The sequence below is a fragment of the Chanos chanos genome, chromosome 5, assembly GCF_902362185.1.
Source record: "Chanos chanos chromosome 5, fChaCha1.1, whole genome shotgun sequence".
NCBI classification, from domain to species: Eukaryota; Metazoa; Chordata; class Actinopteri; order Gonorynchiformes; family Chanidae; genus Chanos; species Chanos chanos.
In genome coordinates this window covers 38,579,264-38,591,354 of record NC_044499.1, presented here as the reverse complement: position 1 = coordinate 38,591,354, position 12,091 = coordinate 38,579,264, and positions in this window count along the sequence as shown.

Below are 12,091 nucleotides of genomic sequence, written 5' to 3'. Positions count from 1 at the left end.
AGAAGGAGGGGGAAGACATGACTCTCATCCTCTCGTCAGCCCCTCTCTAAACATATACCCGATAGACTCCAGACGTCAAGGCCTGACAAAAAAAAAAAACAAACAAACAAAAAAAAAACACAAAAAGCAAGGTGTGCCTCCCACCCGGGGAATACTGCTGTGTCTCTTCTGTGAAGAGGATGGCGTTCGGACAAGGCTGCAGTAGGGCAGCTCTGATTGGCCGTCGCCCAGACCTCATTTACCCAATCCCCACTGACTGAACTCATCCCTCCAGGGTTTTCTACTCCGAACCTGGAGGCTGGAAAAAAAAAAAAAAAAAAAAGAAGAAGAAAAATTAAAATGAAAAGAAAAAAAAAAGATATTGAATAAAAAAAGAACTGTGACAGCTCAAACAGGAATCAGAAAATAAAAGCCCAGGTTATTACATGTGAATTATGCGTCTGTGTCTTTTGTTTAATCGGAGCAATGTGTGAGAGATTCTGTTCTTATTGATTTTGTAATCTGTACATGAATAAACATAAACAGGTATCTCACAATGAGACATTAAAAAACTGAGCAATTAAATCTGTGTGTGTGATTGAGTTACTGAGGTGCATTTCTCACATCCCTCATACAAAGACGTTTTCATATATTTAGGGAACAAACTCAGCCTAGTGAACTAATGAACAGCTCCACACAGTGAGAAATAATAAGCCGTGAGGTTTGCTGTGTAAATCGATTTTTTTTGTGCCCAGATTTCTCAAGAGGACTTGAGTTCTCTTTTGTTATAACGTTCTCATTTCTGTGGTCATTCAGAAATGGGATATTCCAAAACACACACAAGTACCTTTCGTCTCTTCGGAGGGTTTCAAAAGAGAATACATGAATACAAGCTCAGCTGAATGTATGTCCTTAGATATTTGAGGAGGGGGGGGGGGCAGAAAAAAGAACGTTTTGTTTGTTTTTGAAGTTTTTTTGGCTGGCAGTACGCAGCTGAGCTTTTGTACGCGTTTAGGTTGCCCTTGCTTTCGATTAGCCTCCATCACGCAATCAGAAGTGAAACATTTATTTTTATTCTCATCTCTGCATCTCCCCTGAGAATCTAGAAGCAAGAAATTTGCTGTCACGCATGTTGGGTCTCTGCCCGGGTTGGTATTTTTGTATGGCGCTTGGTGCAAAGCAAGGAACAAACGTTATGAAGAAACCAGAGACACTAGGGGAACCGAACGAAAACACGTTGCAGCTGTTGCGACCACTGGATCGGATATCTCAAGAGCCAGACTCTCAGGCTCACTGTACAAGGCCAACGCCACAACAGCGATGCCTTGTCCCTCTTATCCTCTTTTTTTTTTTTTTCCTCACTACACCTACACGCTTTCCTTCACGCCCTCTGATTTTCTGACTTAATAATCTGTATGTGAAAGCTCTGTGACTGACAGCTGAAGCTGGCTGGGGTGATTTTTGTCCCCGCTCTTCCGTCTTCTCTGGTTCGTGGAGAAAAAGGAGCCAGGCTCGCTCCTCCGGGGTTTCATGGAACTGATGGAGCTCTGAGAGACCATGGAAAGAGGCTGGCACTGTGAAAAACCATAAATCAGATCAAAATGTTCGTCAGCTTACGTCACCCCGCGTGAAACAAATCAATTACGTGACCTTAAAGGTGCGCTTATATGTTTTTCAAAGCTTGTAGATCCTAAAATCTGTCATTGGCAACTTTGCAGTGTTTTCGTTTTCGGTCGCGAATAGGAACAGCTGCGCTGCAGTTTCTGACACAGGCGCTTGGACCAATGAGAATCAGATTTCTCTACCTAAGCCCTATCATTAAAAATCACAAGCAAAGGCAAGTTACAGGTCCTGGATCAGTATGTAAAGGATACACAGGAGATAAATTTCATGACAAACAGCTGCGGTTTCCACACAACTGCTGATAGATATGTGGCCCTACTACTACCAGTAAAGCGCATACAGACAAGCTTTAAATGTAAGTGCAGTCAGCTGAGGTTATATATAAGATTTTTTCAATTTGTCTGTTGTCTCATGGTAGAGCACTGTCTGTGCCATTTTGAAGCATTTCACGGAAAAGAGGCCCCTGAGTGTCCACAAATGAGACACTGTCCTTGATCTGAAATATCCAAATAACTAAGACTAGGAACTAAACACTGTGAGGATTTGATCCGAGACATCTGCCTACTGATGGCTTGATTTTTGATCATTGTTATTATCATTATTATGATCAGTTTTCCTGTGTCATTTTTACGTGTCACAGTTATGAGGGTTATGACGGTGTCGGTGTCTTATATCAGACTTTCATATGTGTTGTTATATTTTATTAGACCTTTATTTCATAAATAAAATCTATTGAATCGCTTTTCGGTGGTTATTTGCCAAAGAATTACACCACAAATTCAAGAGACTCTCTATAGCCGTATCAAATACATTCTCATTTTAAAAGGTCAACAAAAATTGGGAATTCACAAAGAACCAACTAAAATATAATTTAGCAAGGTACACTCATTTGGATAAATAGCTTTGTCTTTTATTTTACCTGTCTTTGTCAGGCAGTGAGTAGAATGAAAAGTAAAGATCATGAAGCGTTTCAAGATGAGTATGAGTAGCCAATCAGATTTCTGTGCGGTAAAAGTAGCCGATTGGCTATGAATGGACTGAAACATGATTGTAATCTTCTCTGGGTGTTTTTGCATTCCTTCCGTTTTCTCTTCACATGAGCAGAGCCCAGTCTATTTTGAAGTATGTAAACATACAAAACATGTGTATACAGAAGCCAGCTTAGAGTTCTACAAACCAAGTTCTCACTCACTCTCTAAGCTGCTTATCCTAGTTAGGGTCACGCAGCCAGGGATTCAAACCCAGAACCTTCTTGCTGTGAGGTGACAGCACTACCCACTGTTCCACCCTACAAAGCAAACTGTTTTAATAATTTAACAGATCCTTACTTAAGACATGTTATGTCCCGTATGACTAACTTGGTCTAGTGTGGGAAATTCAGGAGAAGGGGAGGAGGGGGGGGGGGTAACAGATGGAATCATTTTGGATATTTTAGGCTAATCTATTTTTAATGCTCTGGTAACTCTTTACATCAAAAATGGGGAAGAATGGAAATGTGGTCTTTGTTGAGGTGCAGATGGACTCTCTATTTAATACTCATCACAGGGTAAGACAGTGTACTGCCCCCATGGAAATAAACAAAATATTTCAATGCCTTTTACGCTTTTTCATTCTTCAACAGATTCCCTTATGCCATTTTTTTTTCTTTTTTTCCACTCAGGTGCATTTATGTGACTTCATCCGTAAAATGCCAAAACAATAATCTCTGTCCAAAGTACTGTGTGTGTGTGTGTGTGTGTGTGTGTGTGTGTGTGTGTGAGTGTGTGTGTGACCCCTCGGCTAAATCAGGAATCCATAATTTGCCATCATCTGTAGTGAACCGACATAATAACATGTTTGTGCAGTCATCACATATATTCAGTGAATGTTATCTAATCTATAATCAAAACAGCCACCAACTCACAACATCATATCACTTATCACTATCAAGAGTTATTACTGTCCTATTCACCTATTTTAACTGTGGCCTTCCATTGCATTATTTCCTTGCTCAGTATACTGGAAATAAATCTCTCATGCCCTTCTCCAGATGAATGAGAGGTGTTACTGTGGGTTTTCATGCTTGAGCAACAATGCTGTTCTATTGTAAAGATTAGCTTTCTTCCCAAAATGAACACACTTTTTCTTTTTTTCCACCTCATGCTGACAGCAAGGTATCCACTGGGCTTCAAAGGTTGCTGTATTTTCATTTTCACCTGTCATGAAGAAAATATCAGCTGCAGCTTGGCTACAGAAGACATGTCTCTATCAAATGTCAGTAGTTTACTGCAATGGAGAACAGATTAAAAAAAATTCACCCCTGAACTTCCAAATGCCCGTCATTCCTTATTCAGTTCTGTTCAGGTGCCCTTTGTGCTGAATCAGTGCTCTGTCAATGGCACCTGTTGAAATCTTAAAGCACAAGAACATTTAAGAGAAAAAGTCTGATGAAAATTTTAAATGGTTCAGTTTAACGGGACTGTACAGAGCCGATAGAACACAGTGATAAGGTATATGTGAGATACAGTCCGTTATGGAAATTTACAACAATGTCCCTAGCTACATAAGAAATGCCACGACGCCCCCCCCCCCCCCCCCCCCCCCCCCCCCCCCGTCCCTCCCAATACAAATTTATGGTTGTTGGCAAAAGCGGTTGTGAATTTGTATGCAAAGCTCAATGTTGTTATGAGGGCTTACGCAAATGTATGTTCTTAATGAAATACCTCACAGGTCGATTTATCCTTCAATCAATCCACACATTTCAGCGCTGATTTTCTGACATCTCTCTGCATACCAGTGTTGCATTCACATACTCGGTTGGTTTATATGCTCTGAACAGTACGCTCGCTCTGTGAGGTCTTTGATCTGAGGAAAGAAACTTGATGAGCAAACGGCAGGGCAGAGATCAAAGAACCGCACACCCCTGCACTGTACAGACTGCGCACACACTAATACACTCACAAAAACAGACACGCAAGCAAGTCAAGCTACCAAGCTGCAAATCAATAAGCCGTTCTTATTGGGAATACATGAATACAATCAGTGTAGTTTGTGCTTAGGGGTCTGTGTGATAAAGCGAGACAGAGAGAGAGAAGACCAGATTGTCCTTGCCGTTGATTGAAGAATGACAACAATGAAAGATGGTGTGACCCTTTGGTCTTTCCTAAGAGAAAGCGAGAGGGAGTGACTTCTCTGTCACAAAAGGAAGGACAACATGCATCCCTGTTGCCATGGTATCCAGGCCTTTTCTTTGACTGTACATTAACAATACAGACAGATGGTGAATACTAGTCAAAAGTTCAAAATGTTTCTCTGAAATATCAGCAAATGGTTACATTCTGCTGTGTGTTGAAACTTGTGATGCGCTTTGAAGAATATGCAGAAAAGCCTGCTGTACAAACCTCAGAGGAAAGAGATACTTTGATTTATTGAAATGCCTTTGTCAGTGTGCCCTCCAACTTCCTGTGATGAGTCATCAGACTCACAAAGGAGCTGAGAAGATGAGAACAAAAAGAAGAACTTCAAAACTGAATAAGTACAAAAGCTTAAAATAAAATGGATTGAAATTCTGTAATTGTTTTTCAGTTAAAGCAGATAATCCTATTTGTCTCTAATCTTTGGGCGGCTTTGCTGAATGATTGATTAAATGCTATGTTACGAGCTATTCATCAATGCCGAGGCAAAATGGCAGTTTGATTTTTCTCTGAAAGAGCTTTACTGCTCAAGTCAGAGCATATTACCCGTGATGACACCATGGCAACAGCTTTTCTGTCTAAGGTGATTGGTCCAGTACAAACAGGGGACAAAATAAGGTGATTGGCCCTGATCAATAATATGTCAAAGACACATATAATATATATGTATAGATGAATGAATGGATCTTTGGATGGATGTGTGTGCTTGAGTGCATCTCTGTGTGTGTGTGTGTGTGTGTGTGTGTGTGTGTGTGTGTGTGTGTGTGTGTGTGTACTGTACATGTATGTTCCTACTGAAACTGATATTTTGAACATTTAGGTTTAAGTTTAAAACGTTTGGTATCTTTAGAAAGGACTGTGTGAAAATGTGACTATTTGTGTGTTTGTGACATTTGGCAGAGTGTATTGCTTTGGCATTCAGAGGGAGGATTTGCATACACCTGTTCAAAGAGACAAATACAGAGGGAGAGGAGACAAGGAGCGGATAGACTGATCACCGAGAGAACTCACAACAGACTCTCTGTCTCTAATGCACCTGCCTTTCCCCATCTATCCGGATAGACATAAGAGGGATGGAAAGAGAGAGAGAGAGAAAGGAGAGATGGGGGTGGATTCTATCCCTCTCTCTCTCTCTCTCTCTCTCTCTCTCTTTTTTTTTCCTTTTTTTTTTTTGAACAGGCAGATATAGGAAGAAACAAAGAGGCTCTTTTAGCGCTGAGATTAAAGCAGGGGGAAAAAATATTCTAAATACCTCTTCAAGACCCTCCTTTTTCCCACTGTCCGTCTCTCCCTCCTGCTTCTACTTGTTGCTGTTTTCTCTTTCCCTAACTTTCTGTCATTCGAATTCGCTTTTCTCAACAGTTTTTCCTCCTCTATTGTGTTTTCATCCCATAATTTTCTCTTTTCTTCCTCCATTTGTATTTTCTCATATTCTCTTATAAAAACATTTTGAGCGCTCTTTTTCATCTGTTACCTCTCACTGATGTATTTTCACACTACAATACGGACGTACATACATCACAAACAAAATCCTTTAACATTCCTTTCATCTCTGTTAAACTGCAAAACATTATCAGAATATGACTTGCCATGCTAATACAGCAAGGGTGAATAAAAATAATGGAAGCGATAAATCATTAATTAATATCTGGTCGCTACCGGAGCAACTGAATCACCGAAAGGCCTACAGACCATTTACAAAGTTTCCTTGAAGTGTGGTTCTGTAAGCTCTGAAGTGTGTCTGGTGGGATCTTGGACCACTCTTCAAGTGGAAACTTTCTTTTTGGTATGAAAGAGGTGGAAATCTAGCCTGCAATCTGTGCAATCAGTGGATGTAGTGACTGAGGAAACAATGGAGATCTTTTAGCTTTAGATCCCTTTGTTGATGAGGCCACTTTTAAATTTGATTAGCGATGTGTATGGGGTTGTTATCTCCTTGAAATATGCATCTTCAGGACACAGTGATTGCACCAGAGGTTAGATCTGGATATGTAAAATGACTTAGTTTCCTTTGGCTGTGGTTATAGTCTGTAGAGGAAGTTAAAGTATGTTAGAGAAAGTTACAGATACTATGACAGACCAGCTGCTAAGTAGAACTGTGGGTTTTCTCCAAATGTAAACATGTCTGGATGTAGGAGAGAAAAACTAAAAGATCACATTACCTTTCCCCACAACTAAGTCCAGGTATCTTTTTTTTCTTTCTTTCTTTTTTGCCATTGTAAAAACAAAAGCATAAAAACAATGCCGTCTTGGGACCCATTGCATAAACGTGAAGTTCATGGCATGCAGTTTTTGTTCAGTCTAGGTCATAGAGGAGTCCATTATGTTCTTTGGTCATTTGTTTGGCGTATACTATCATGATTTTCCACATAGTAGCCCTTGCCATATAACATTGCAGTTTTGACTCTATTAAATATCTTATGTTGCTTTAGAAAACCACATATTGCAATGCTCTTTGTCAGTCCTCTGTTGTGGCTAACACATATTGATAATTCCTCTTTAATTTAATATGACCTCATAGTATAGCTGCCTTTCTTACAGCAGTGTAATCACATTAGAAACTGAATGCTCTTTCATGTGGTGATTCCATTATTTTTTTAACTCCATCAATGGAAAAGAACACAGTTCTATGGGAGATTATTTGATATATTATGAATAAAGCTTTAGATCTTTCAAAGCACATCATATACACACGTTCATGGACCATGTCCACCACGGCTCTCTATTGTCTTCAACACATTTTATGGTATATGAGATATATGTTTTTTCTATGGTATAACCTCTTATAAGGGCTACACAATTATCTACTGAGGGCCGCTGAGATGATCTTTACATTAATAAGTATGAAACCGTGTGGCTAGGAGAGAGATGAAGAGGTAAAAATCTATCAAAACTAATGTTTCACACAAACACGACAGCCTGATCAATACAGAACGCAATCAGTATTATTGAACCTGCATGTACACTTTGTTTCTTTGGTGCTTTTTAATTTATTTTTTAAAAGATTTTTTTCCACCAAAGGCACATCTAGTCTCTAGTGTACACTGAAGAGAGCTCGGTTAAAAGGAATGAATGAAAGCGGAACCTTAGGAGAAAGGTGAAATACAGTAAGTACATGTAATAAGAGATTATGACAGAGTATTGTTAGTGTGTGTGTCGAGGGGGTGATAGGGCTATACATAAATAGAGGGGGGCGGGGGCGGGGGGGGGGGGGGTGAACCAAAGACTGGCAGCACTGTTCCTGGAGAGCCACTTTGTATGCAGCACATTAGTTTGAGGATAACCGTGGGATTAACAGGAGCTGATTTCCCTGGGTTTGGATATATGATAGAATTGCAGAATTGTTGCCATGGATTTATGTAGGGCTCACAGGTTTTACTCATAGAGTTTATTTATAGAGCTCTGACACAAAAGCTTTGTTTTTCTTGTACGCCCACACACACCAAAAGAAGCTCAAAATTATGGTGTGTGTCCCATTTACACACTGCTTTCAGCTCAGAGGATGAAGAACACCAACTGCTTCCAAATACAATATTCTGAAGTCTGGCCCACACATGCAGTCAGTGATATTACTCATCTTAGTGAAGAATTCATTTATGGTTAAAGCCCCCTCTAATGTGCAGTGTATGTACACTAGTAGTATAGTGTGTGTGCGTGTGTGCGTGTGTGTGTGTGTCTGTGGCTACATCTGTGAGTGAGTGTGAGTGCTATAGTTGCATTACAGGCTGCATTACAGGTCTTCAGGAATCTAATACCCTTGAGTCATATTGTGTGTGTGTGTGTGTGTGTGTGTGTGTGTGTGTGTGTGTGTTTGTTGTTAGTTTCTATTTAATGATTCGCCTCTGTGACTGTAATGGGCCACATCTGGGATTCCCTGCAGTCCTCAGAGATATTCAACATGCATGCACTCATATATGCTCTCTCTCTCTCTCTCTCTCTCTCTCTCTCTCGCCCCCTCTCTCTCTCTCTCTCTCTCTCTCTCTCTCTCTGTCTCTCTGTCTCTCTATCTGTTGCTCTGGGATACACTGCCAGCTGGAGGCCCTCTCTCACACCTAATCTCCCTTCCTTTACCACCCCTTCCCCCTCACCCTCTCCAAATCGCATTAATTTAACTTCCTTCCCGCTGTTGTTGTTGTTTTTATTTGTTCTTGTTTTGTTTTTGGTTTTCTTTTTTTTTGTTTGTTTGTTTTTCCCAGACCCTCTCATCCATTTCGTTTCCTTTCTCTCTGCTCCTCGATGCTCTTTGACCGCACTTGTCACACTCATATGGTTTATTTTGTACAGTCATTGTGTGTGTGTGTGTGTGTGTGTGTGGACAGAAGCTTAAGCTAAAGGTACGCTAAAACTAACTCCCCATCCTCTCTGAACATGTAAGCCCCTCTGTCACACAAGTGGATGGCACCATATGAGGTGTGTTTGAGCTTGGATTAGCCCCCCCCCCCCCCCCCCCCCCCCCCCCCGCTAAGATGTGTTCCTATTATCAGGCCTGAGCTGCGTGGATCGCTCTGGGTAGGCTTAGCCATGGAGAATGGGATTTGGGTTGAAATCCTAAAATCATTGTACCTGACCTTGTTATGCTTTTCTTGAGATGGTGATACATCCACAAGCAGATTAAAAAGCCTCTACAAACGTTACAACAGTGATCACTGTTATACGTGCCCATACATACACATTTCAATAGCTTATAACCATTAGGCGATCTAAAGCTTAGTTGCTTGGACAGACATTGCAGCTTGTGAGTTGGTTATTAACATTTGATATAATGAGGGTGATAGTAGTGTTATGATAATATAACAGTTGGTGCTGGTAATGGTAATGGTTATGCTTTTACGACACATTTCATACATTTCAACTGTAGACCATCACCCTCCTACCAGCCCCTCTCTCTCTTGCTGTTATGAATTTGATTATTTTTAAAACAGTGATTCTCAACTCCAGTCCTGGGGGCCCACTGTCCTGCATGTCTTTGTTTTAACTCTTCATTATCACAGTTAGTTGAGCTAATCAAGGGCTTGATGATTAACTGATCAGTGGAATCAGGTGTGTCAGTCCTGAGGTAAAACAAAGACGTGCAGGACAGTAGGTTCCCAAGACTGGAGTTGAGAATCACTGTTTAAAAGAACCTGGGGCAGGTGTTTGGCGCCCCCTATGGTTCATTTTTGAGTTTATTCACACAAATTGGGGGGCAGTTCACTTAAAACCAGTAAAGTTCAGGGAGAGAGCTTACCATAATCTGCCCTCTTCATTTTAAGTGATGAATTCTCTGATTCACTCGCCAGTTCATTCCTTAACTTGAACAATGAGCTTTGTGCTCTGGGATCAATATCACACATTTGTCTTGAATATGATAGTGATCGTTTTGTTGTGTTACACAGACGCATAAAAGATCAAATTTTTGGCTCTATGGTAAACACTAACGTTTTGAATAATGAATGTTTGACTTTCAAGTTTTAGCTGAGTAATGTAAATCTAGTCCCAAAACTGTTTTAACACGCTGATTAGTGCTAATCTGTAGCTACCATATGCCAGTTAGATTAAGCTAGTCTAAGGCCTAATACCAGTTGCATCTTGACAGGCATTAATGGGTGCCACACCATGTAAGAAAAGAGATGACCAGTGACATTTTTCAGGTCACTAAAATAACCCTTATCTATCTCCCATGGCCTCTTCATCCAGGGGGAATCCAACTGTCTAATGCTTTTCATGAGCTTAGATATGCAAACACAATACAATAACTGATTCTGCCATTTCAGTTGGATCTCTCATGTTGCCTTAGAAACCCACATATTAAAGTATTGATTTTCAATATGTATTCCATTGCAGTAGCATATTAGTAAATAGCACTGATGTTAATATGAAACATGTAGAATCCTTTTCCATTGTTTTGTAGTTAGTTCTCTCTCTCCCCTCCATTCCTCTCTCTCAAACACACACACACACACACACACACTCACAGGGGTGTGTGTGTGTGTGTGTGCTTATCTGTATTTTATAGTTATTGTACATATAGTTTCAAACACACATTTCTCAAGAACACTGTGTCCTGTATAGCTTTACAACTGATGCATCTGGTTTCTTTTCATACTGGAGTTCATCTACATCCTCTATGCAGGCCTGTCTGTTATGTTCAGGAAACTGACAGTGATCTGACAGATGGACAGAATATAAATATTTTAAATCAGTTTACATAGATTAATTGATGAAATATTTCCCGTGTTACAGCTTACACATACCCTTCTCTTCTCATATGATGAATTCTCTCTTGGTGAAAAAAAAAAAAAATTCTGCAGTACTGTCACTTGTAGCCAAGTCATCATTTATGTACAATGCCTTTGCAAGGACATCTTTTAAAAATTACATAACCTGGATTCCTACATGTTATAAGAGAAATAGAATTTCACAGCACAGATTTTGAGCATGCAAGTGTGAAAAGAACTGAGAGAAAAGAGGTGGAAAGAACAGAGGAGAGAGAGATGGAGAAGTGAGAAATCAAGTGGCAAGTTCGCCCAGAGAGCTCTCATCTGCCCAACCAAGAAAAACAGAAAAATACACTCTTCTTCTGTGAACATTTGTTAGGAACACTCTGATTGTGGAGAGAGAGAGAGAGAGAGAGAGAGAGAGAGTTTCAATGACTGTCCGAATGTCTCTGTTCCTGAGAAAATTGTGAAACTATGTGAAAACTTCAGAGACTATCACACATAAGAATTCAAAGGACCATTAACACCCAGGACACAAAAATTGAGGTGTATATATTAGATGTATTACAATACAGAGCTCCAAAAATACCAAACAAAAGTAACAACAACAAAGACAACCACCAAATGGACTGGTTGGTTGATTGCTTGATTGCTTGCTTCATTCATGCCTTTACTGGAATATACAACCAAGTAATAGAATAATACAGTATTGTGTACATATTTTTCTAAAATGTCTTTTAGATTGTCTTGACAATTGTATTTCCTCAGAGATATCGTCTTTGGCATGATGTAACAGATTGCTGAGATAACAGTTATTACGACAACAGGAATATGCATTGTTGATTTCAACTGTTTTAGAATTTTAACTGGGTAGGCTACTTTAGGGAGAGATCCGAGAGGTGAGGGTGTTATAACATGATACAGTTTTTATATCGTCTTTTACGTCACCTTAGCATGGATTCTACAAGTACGTCAAACGATATTTTCAGTGCTGCTTACTGAAGACGAATAAATACTCGTTAAATACGTTTTGCGCATTATCGTGTAAATAAAATTGACAATTGACATACATAAATTATGGCTGAGTGTATGCGCAACCGAACTGTGTGTCACAGGCAT